Here is an 8,387-nt window from a genome sequence, read left to right as displayed (position 1 = left end):
CCCTATTTGAGTATAGTAGGGCATATGTTAGCAGCAGTGTCGGGTGATCAAGAGGAGTATGTTGGGTGGTGGCTCTCATCGTCGATGATGGATATCGAGTGTGGGAGTGAGGTCTTTGCTATCATGATAACTCTCATGATGGGACGTTGGTTGGGGAGTCGAAGATGAGGAGTGTGATAGTTCATTAAATTTCAGACTAACAGTTATGAATACTACGTGACAGTTGAGATGTCTGGTAGTGTGTCAGTATGAGATTTGAATGACGTTGGGAGACTGGTCGAGGAATCAGAAACGAGGTGTGTAATAGTGCATTATTTCCAGATTGAGAGTCAGGACTGTGTCGGGACAGTCGAAGTATCTGGCGGTGTGTCGGTCTGAGGCATTCAACATGACTATAGGCAGTCACGTTGGGAAGTTTCGAGGATTTTATCTGAGATTCAGGATGTTTGGAGTTGCTTTGTCCCTATCGTGAAGATCATCGAGTGTTCTGTGGTACTTTCCAAGAGTAAGTGTGATGTACCTGGTGAAACAGTCTGTAGAATAGATGGTTGGTGTGCCAAATGGTGATGGTTCGAGCCCTGAGTGGGGGAGAACCGGGTATTTTATTGAGGATATCAGAGATTTGTTCAACAACGGTTAAAGGACTGGATATGGTGACCTACGGTACGGTTACATGAGACCAGGATTATTGGTGGTCGAGGCGAGGTGCAGAGCGATATAGTGCATGTTGTACGTGTTCAGGAAGGGATGGGTGTCTCCATGGCAAGTGGCCGTTGGTCAGAGACCTTATGGTGGATATGAATTCTTCGAGGATGTAATGGTAAATTTGAGGTGGTTGTCTCGTAAGGATCGTTTCGGCGGTTGAGAATTTATGGTTTAATGTATGGGTTGTTATATGCACCTTGGGAAGGATAGAAGTTGATTGGGGAACCAACTTCAGGATCGATATGAGTATTCCTACATGGGTTTTGAGCATTACATGAGGGAGTTTCGGATTATCGTCAACGTGTTCTGAGTCATCGTCGATTCCTCCGTGTTTTCAATTGAGAATTGGAATATTCTGAAGTTACGAGTTGTTTGAGAGGAAGATCAGTTGTGAGTATCTGAAAGGATGCATTGCGGTATCTGGGTATGATGTCGTAAGTAGGAGATCAGTGGTTGAGGCAAGACGTCGTGAGGTTCTGTGATGATGTACCGAGGTATCCGAGTATGATGTCCTAAATTTTGGATCATTTTGAGACTTGAGTTATGAGATGGCGAGTGGTGTATCAGGTGTCTATGGTTCCGGTGGGAGCCCTTTCAGCTAATTGACATCAAGCGGGATTATCTGAGAATGTGAATTGTAGCGAGAAAAAGTGTTTTGTTGACGGCGGTCGTCAGGAGTAGTGATGCTTAGCCTGGGTGGGTGTGTGCACCTATCTATGTTGGGCCGCAAAGCATGAGTTAGTGAACGCAATGAGGTAATGACCTGAGGATGAGATTGTAGGGCGATAAGAGAGGGTGTTGTGATACTGCGGGGAGCCGTAGTACTCACTAGTCAGTGAGAGGGTGTTATGATACTGCGGGGATCCGTAGTACCCACCAGTTAGAGAGAGGGTGTTGTGATACTGCGGGGAGCCGTAGTACTCACCAGACAGAGAGAGGGTGTTGTGATAATGCGGGGAGTCGTAGTACTCACTAGTCAAAGAGACGGTGTTGTGATATTGCGGGGAGCCGTAGTACTCACCAGTCATTGGGGGAGTGTTGTGATACTGCAGGGCGCTGTAGTATTCACTAGCCAGCGAGAGAGTGTCGTGGTGCTATGGGGAGCCGTGTTAATCGTCAGTCAGAGAATGACTCAGGAGAGTTCCTAGGCTTGTGTAGCCTTGTCATTCGAGTCTGTAGAATCCTGGTGGTCGAACCAGGGGCGAGACTGGGGTCTCCTTATTTTCCGGGAGTCGTTAAATTCTGAGTTGAGTGGTGGTTATCGCAACCGAAGGGAATTGGAGAAGTGGTGTACGCGTGGGTTGCGGGTCATGGGTCATGAGTTGAGTGTTGTATTGGGACGAGTGGTTCCAATTCTGGGTAGGATCAGACGCTTGAGTTCGAGCTTGGCTTGGGTGATGAATTGAGCAGGCAAATGAGATTTCGGATTCAGAGATGGGTTTCATTTTGAGGGGTATTGGGTGTCATCTGATGTCTTAGGCCTGAGTGGGTCAGCTCGTTGTATGAGAAGGACCGCGAGACGCATGGAACTAATGAATAGTAGACGACAGAGGTCAAGAGTGAGATGATCTTCAGTTAGGATTGTAGTATTCGATGGGGAAAAAGCAAACTTCGTGACCTGTGTGTCACAATGAGCCGAGATAGTTATTGCGAGGAGGAAGCTAGTGAGATACGTTTTGAGTGTGCAATGGGTTGGAGGTTCAACTGCTGGGTCGGGAGATGACCTGGTGCTCAGTCGTGAAAGGGATATTGAGAAGGGAGCTGGATTTTATGATTGTTAGAAGTCTGAGGATACTTCTGAACAAGCATGATCATTTTCTGTGTCTGAGGACAGGGTGTTGAGGGTTCGTTGTTCAGATGGGTCTTGTTTGCAGTACAGTGGATGGGTCCCTGGTGTGATGTGATCCTTTCATTCCTTGGTATATGATCTGGATTGTCTATCATGTCTGGGATGAGTGATCGGTAGCCAATTTTAGGTATTGACTTGTTTCTATTAGTCGCAACGAGAGAATCAGAGGGGCAGTAAGTCATCGTGGTCTGTTATTCGAGGAGCGAATAACATGGTGATATCTTGAGAGGGCGGTCTGGCAGTGAGACAGGCTACTAGAGTTTCCAGATTGTGGAAAACCAGAAGGGGTGTCGTAGCGATAGAGGCGTCTGTCCTTTTCTGGGTTTAAGAGTTTGGATTCAGGTGTCCATGGAGGAAAATAGTTGTGTGGTATGGAATCCTTTTTGGTGGTGCTTCTCGGGCTATTGGGTTTTGATCTATGTGATGCTAAGGAGCAATTTCGAGGGCAAAATCGAATTCAAGTGGGGGAGAATTGTAACATCCAGATTTTTCAGGTATAGTATGGTGTATTTTAATTGGAAGATTTGTGGAGAGACTCAATGAGTTGAGGGTCCAACTCACCGAGTCAAGTCGAGATATTCACAGGGAATTAATGAGTGGACTCGACGAGTCGGGAAACTGACTCGCCGAGTAGATGTTGGGCAGAGAAACCCTAATTTCCCGGGGCTGGGGCCTATATAAGGAAACTTATGCCCCATTTCCGCCTCATCAGTTACCCTACACCCCTGATAACAAACCCCAATTGCTATTTGAAGCTAGAGAGTGATAGAGAAGCTCATTTTGAGGTTCTTGTGCATCATTTGAGGAAGAGGAGGAGGTTATCAAGCAAGGAGCTGGAGGAGAGGCTGTTGGGTCCAGTGATTTCCTGTCCAGAGCTCTTGAGGAAGGTATGAAAGTCTTCACCTTTCCTCTTATTTTGGATAGATCTCATATCTATGGAGTTTTAGGGCTTTTTGCCATCTTTTGTTTGGGTCCTTCAGTAGCATGAGTTATCAAGAAGTCTAGACCTCAGATCTGGACCTTGTGAGGTCCCTAGAGTCTAGATGTCCCAGCTTTAATCATCCATATGAGGGTTTTTGGGCTTAATCATTCATAAAGGGCGTGTATTGGCATTTTGCAGCAAATACATCATGCATGAACGTAAAGATTGAAGCTTTACGTGATTATTGAGCCTTGTGATAACATATCTAGTGTTGGGAGTGATAGATCTGTTTTAAATCGTCTGAATGAGCAATGGGTCTGAATGAACTCGCCGAGTCGATGAGCCGACTCGACGAGTTGGTTAGGGTTTGTCCCGGAGAGCTGAATCATGCGATAGCTCGGCGAGTTGGGGGTCAACTCGACGAGCTGAGCTGGACTTCCACGAGACTTCAAAGCAAATGAATGGACTCGCCGAGTCAAAAGGGTGCACTCGGAGATTCGGGTCAAACATGGACTGTTGACTCGAGTTTGACTTCTGTTGACTTTAGGGTTTGGTCAACATGAGTAATGGAGACCATGGAGGGGTAAAATGGTCTTTTACCCAATTCGAGAGTTAGAGAGAAAAGGATAACATGTGGTTACTTAGAGTCGAGAATCGAGTATTAATTGGAGATATTTACTCTATGTGTTAGGCGGTGGCTAGTTCGAGATTCGAGTTCGAGGATATTTGATTGCTTGTTCGCAAGGTGAGTCTTCTCACTATACTTACCATGAGTGGTATTTTGTGTTACTGAGATGTCTTATGTGTTTATATTGTGTATTGTGATATCCTGCATTATTCTTTGTGATTTATGTTGTATATTACTCAGAGCCATCAGAGTTAGGAACGGAGGGTCCATCAGAGTACGAGACCGGAGGGTCCTCATTTAGACCGGACCGGAGGGTCCAACGAGTAGTGAGACCGTAAGGTTCTCACTTAGACCGAACCGGAGGGTCCAACGAGTTGTGGGACTGGAGGGTCCCACTGAGACACATTGACCGGAGGGTCTTCCAGAGATATAGCCTCGAGTGGCTAATTATTTGTGCATGGTATTTTGGGGAACTCACTAAGCTTCGTGCTTACCGTGTTATGTGTTATGTGTTTCAGGTTTTCTTAGGATCGCGGGAAGGCACCGACTTGATTGTACACAACAGAGAAACAACTATGTTTTGAGGATCCTGGATTATTAATCAAAAAATTATGGAGTTGTGTTTTATAAAATTAAATAAATGAGTTTTTGTGAAATGTGTTATGAGAATTATATGATTTTAAAAATGAAAAAAAATTATTCAAAAATTTACGGTGTTACACCGGAAGTCGATTATGTAAAGGCTTTGGGCCTTAAGGAGGTAATGTTTAGACCTTTTGGAATGAGGCAATGATGGTTGCGAGATCTTAACCTTTGAATTGTGTTTTGGGCCGAAGGGTAGAAAAGGGAAAGTCATAGGTCGGGGTCTTGCATGAAATATGGATTTTTGTTCGATAAGTTTTTAGTACAAGATATCTAGATAATATTATGGGGCTCTTTAGTACCTTTCCATGGATATAAAGATCGTTGAAAACGAAGTTGAAACGAAGAAGTTATGAATGTTAGAAGTTAGGAGGGTTTTGGGTTTAGCCTAGTACATTGGGCGTATAGGGTGTACACTTGGCATACTAGGAAAGGATGATCATGGAGATTCAACCTGGTATGTTGGGCGTACCAGTGGTACACTGGGCGTACCAGTGGTACACTGGGCGTACAATATTAGAACCCAAACCCTAATTTTAAGGTTTTGAGCCCTATTTAAGATCCTTAACTTCCTCAAACCTTTTCCATTCTCAGCCTCCACCTCTCCAACGTCCTCCCTTGAAACCCTAACCTTAGTTTGAGAATTGTGGGCAAAAGAAGGTGTTTTTAAGTGCTTTGGAGTGTTCTTGGTGCACCTTGGAGAAGAAGGAGCTCATTGGAGAAGTGTTGGTTGCATTGGAGCTTGTAGATCCATACCTTGTTCGCCTTGATCTTTCTTCTGGAGGTATAAAGTTTGAATCTTGATGATGTATTTGTTAGATCTAACTAGTTTTGGGTGTTATGAGCTTTTGGTCACTTTAATGCATATAGTTTAGATCTTGAAAGTTTGTAACCTTGTTATGGATGAAGTTGGAAACTTTATCCATCTAAACATTATATTGATTCAGATCTGAAGGTTGGAGACTTGGAATTAATGGATTAAGTTGATAGAGATGCACTTTTGGTCCCTTTGAGACTTAAATAATAGATCTTGGTTGTTTGGATCATCCTAATGGATAAAGTTGGAAACTTTATCCATTATGGAGCTATTAGGAACCATAAAAATATGATCTTGGTCCTTCGATCCTTTCCATGCAAGAGTTATGATGTCTTCATGGATTAATAAGTTAGGGTTTTAACTTTTGGACCTTTTCTAGCCATGGAAAGTCATAAAGGTGGAAACTTTATGACTTAAGTCGATGTTCTGAGTTTAGATCTGAGCTCTAGACAAAAGGCCTTAATGGATAAAGTGCTTAATGGAGGAGTGAGGACAAGTCACGTACGTTGGGCGTACTCAACAGCCTTGGACTTTGACTTTTGTTGACTTCCGTTGACCATTGACCTTTTGACCAAGTTTGACCTTGGGTCAAACTTGAGGATTTTGGATTGTGGATTAGGTTTTACCTAGTTGTGATAATTAGCGGATTTGTGGGAGCAAGCAGTGCGAAAGGGATCGTATCATAGTGTTTCAGAGTTATTCGATTTAAGTGAGTCTCCTCACTGTACCCGTGGGTCGAAGGTACCAATACCGACCCACTCGAATATGTTATGTAGGATGCTAGTTGTCTTTGTGATACTTGCGTGAAAGACCAGGATCTAGCCCCTGACATATATATGAAAGACCAGGATCTGGCCCTTAGCAATTTGTATGTAAGACCGGGATTTGACCCTCAACATTACAAGGAAATACCATGATTTGGCCCATGGAAGAAAGTGATAGTAAGACTATGATTCAGACCATAACATTCACTATCTTATGTATGGTATGTGGTATTTTGGAGAAATCACTAAGCTTTATGCTTACAGTTTCATATTTATGGTTTCAGGTACTTCCGGTTCGAAAAGGAAGGGCCCGACGTAACTGCACAACATCCCCCCGAGTTTATTCTGCATTGATAATTTTTAGACTTATGTTTAAATACTATTTTCATCTTGAATGGTTTTGAGAACAATTTGTTATTTGAATTATTGTTTTAAAAATGAAAACTTTATCTTGGATTTTCGGGACGTTACAACAAATGAGCTTCTTCATCACAATTGCACAATTCCACTCCATTATTCCTTACTACCCTCCTACTTTTGTTGCTCCTGATGCTTGAAGAAGTTGACATTTAGGGGAATAATGCCTCATATAAGATGAAAAAGAAAGATCTAAACTATGTCCTACAAAAAGAAGAAGAAGAAGAAGAAAAAGAAGAAGAAGAAGAAGAAGAAGAAGAAAGGATACTTGACGAAAACGATTTTAGGGTTAAACTTTCTATTAGATGATTGATGATGGTGATCGAGATACTCTGATAATGGATACAGTTGAATAGTGTTGGGTCTAAGTGTTGCGTCTTTGGGCTCGGTTAATAGTCCATATTGTTTACCCGGTTTGGGCCTGTCCAACTGTGGTTTATTATTAGGGTTTGCGTATATATAATGCATGCATGTCTAGCGTTAAATAGGAAGCTCTCATTAATTGTTTTGCATTGTAACCCTTACGCACCTCTACAGTCGAAGTTCTTCATCGATCTCTTCTGAGGTGTGAGATATTAATCATTCAGCACCATTTGATCCATTCATGTGTTCTTCTCTTGATTGATATTGTTTTTCTGTTTAGAATCTGTCGATATATAGCGAAATATTCTCACAAATAGAAATAACCCTTTTTTTTTCAGGTTTAGCTCTCTACTGCTTATCTAATGAAAATAACAGGTAGTTGCAAAAACTATGGCCTTTTTGAGATTTTTTTGGTTAAAAAAATACAAGGTCTTTTATGGAAATAACACTTGAAAATCAAATTCCAATTAGGGAGAATTTCGTATATGCCCTTATTAAACATGAAAATATCATATTTACCCGGTATTATTTCTAAATATCATATTTATCCTTCTTAAGCTTTTAAAATATCATATTTGCCCAAAAATTAAAATTTCATATTTTTTATTATTTTATAATTAATTTTTATATTTTGAAATCATTATAATTATAAATAAAATAAAATAGACCATATTACCCCTGCTTCTAAATTTTCCAATCCTTGTAACAATGCATCGTCTTCAATTATTAAGTAGCATCGTTCATCATTATCACAGAATCTGAGTTAAGAGCACAAAATCATTCAATTGCACCATTTGTTTCAGTCAACTACACCTAGAGCATCTCATGTAGCTATGCACAACCTCCCAACTTTTCCTCATGATGTTGAAATCGTCATATTATATAATCATATGAATCATTAATGGTAACTTATAAGTCACTAACTAATTATTCAGTCACTAATTGTAGTAGTTTATCTTGAATGAATAATAATCGAATGTATAATTGTTTATAGTAATGTGAGTTTGCATTTTTCTACATTACAATGAGGATTTGCATGAAGAGTATGAGTTCCTTGTCGTGGGGTCGGCATCCTGTAATCTTTTTTCATTGTTAATGTCTACATGTGCATTTGGTTTGGGTGAGCCCACAGATCGGGGACATTCCAACCCGATGGTTGAGTAGGCCCGAGGGTATTCCATCCCGAGGATGACAGGACCTGTTATGTATTGACATTCCAATCCGATGGTTGATGGGCCTGGGGTATTCCAAACTGATGGTTGACTGGGCCCATAATGTAT

This window comes from Lactuca virosa, chromosome 2, assembly GCF_052849685.1.
Source record: "Lactuca virosa cultivar CGN04683 chromosome 2, Lactuca_virosa_CGN04683_v6, whole genome shotgun sequence".
NCBI classification, from domain to species: domain Eukaryota; kingdom Viridiplantae; phylum Streptophyta; class Magnoliopsida; order Asterales; family Asteraceae; genus Lactuca; species Lactuca virosa.
Note: the sequence above shows the minus strand (reverse complement) of the source record.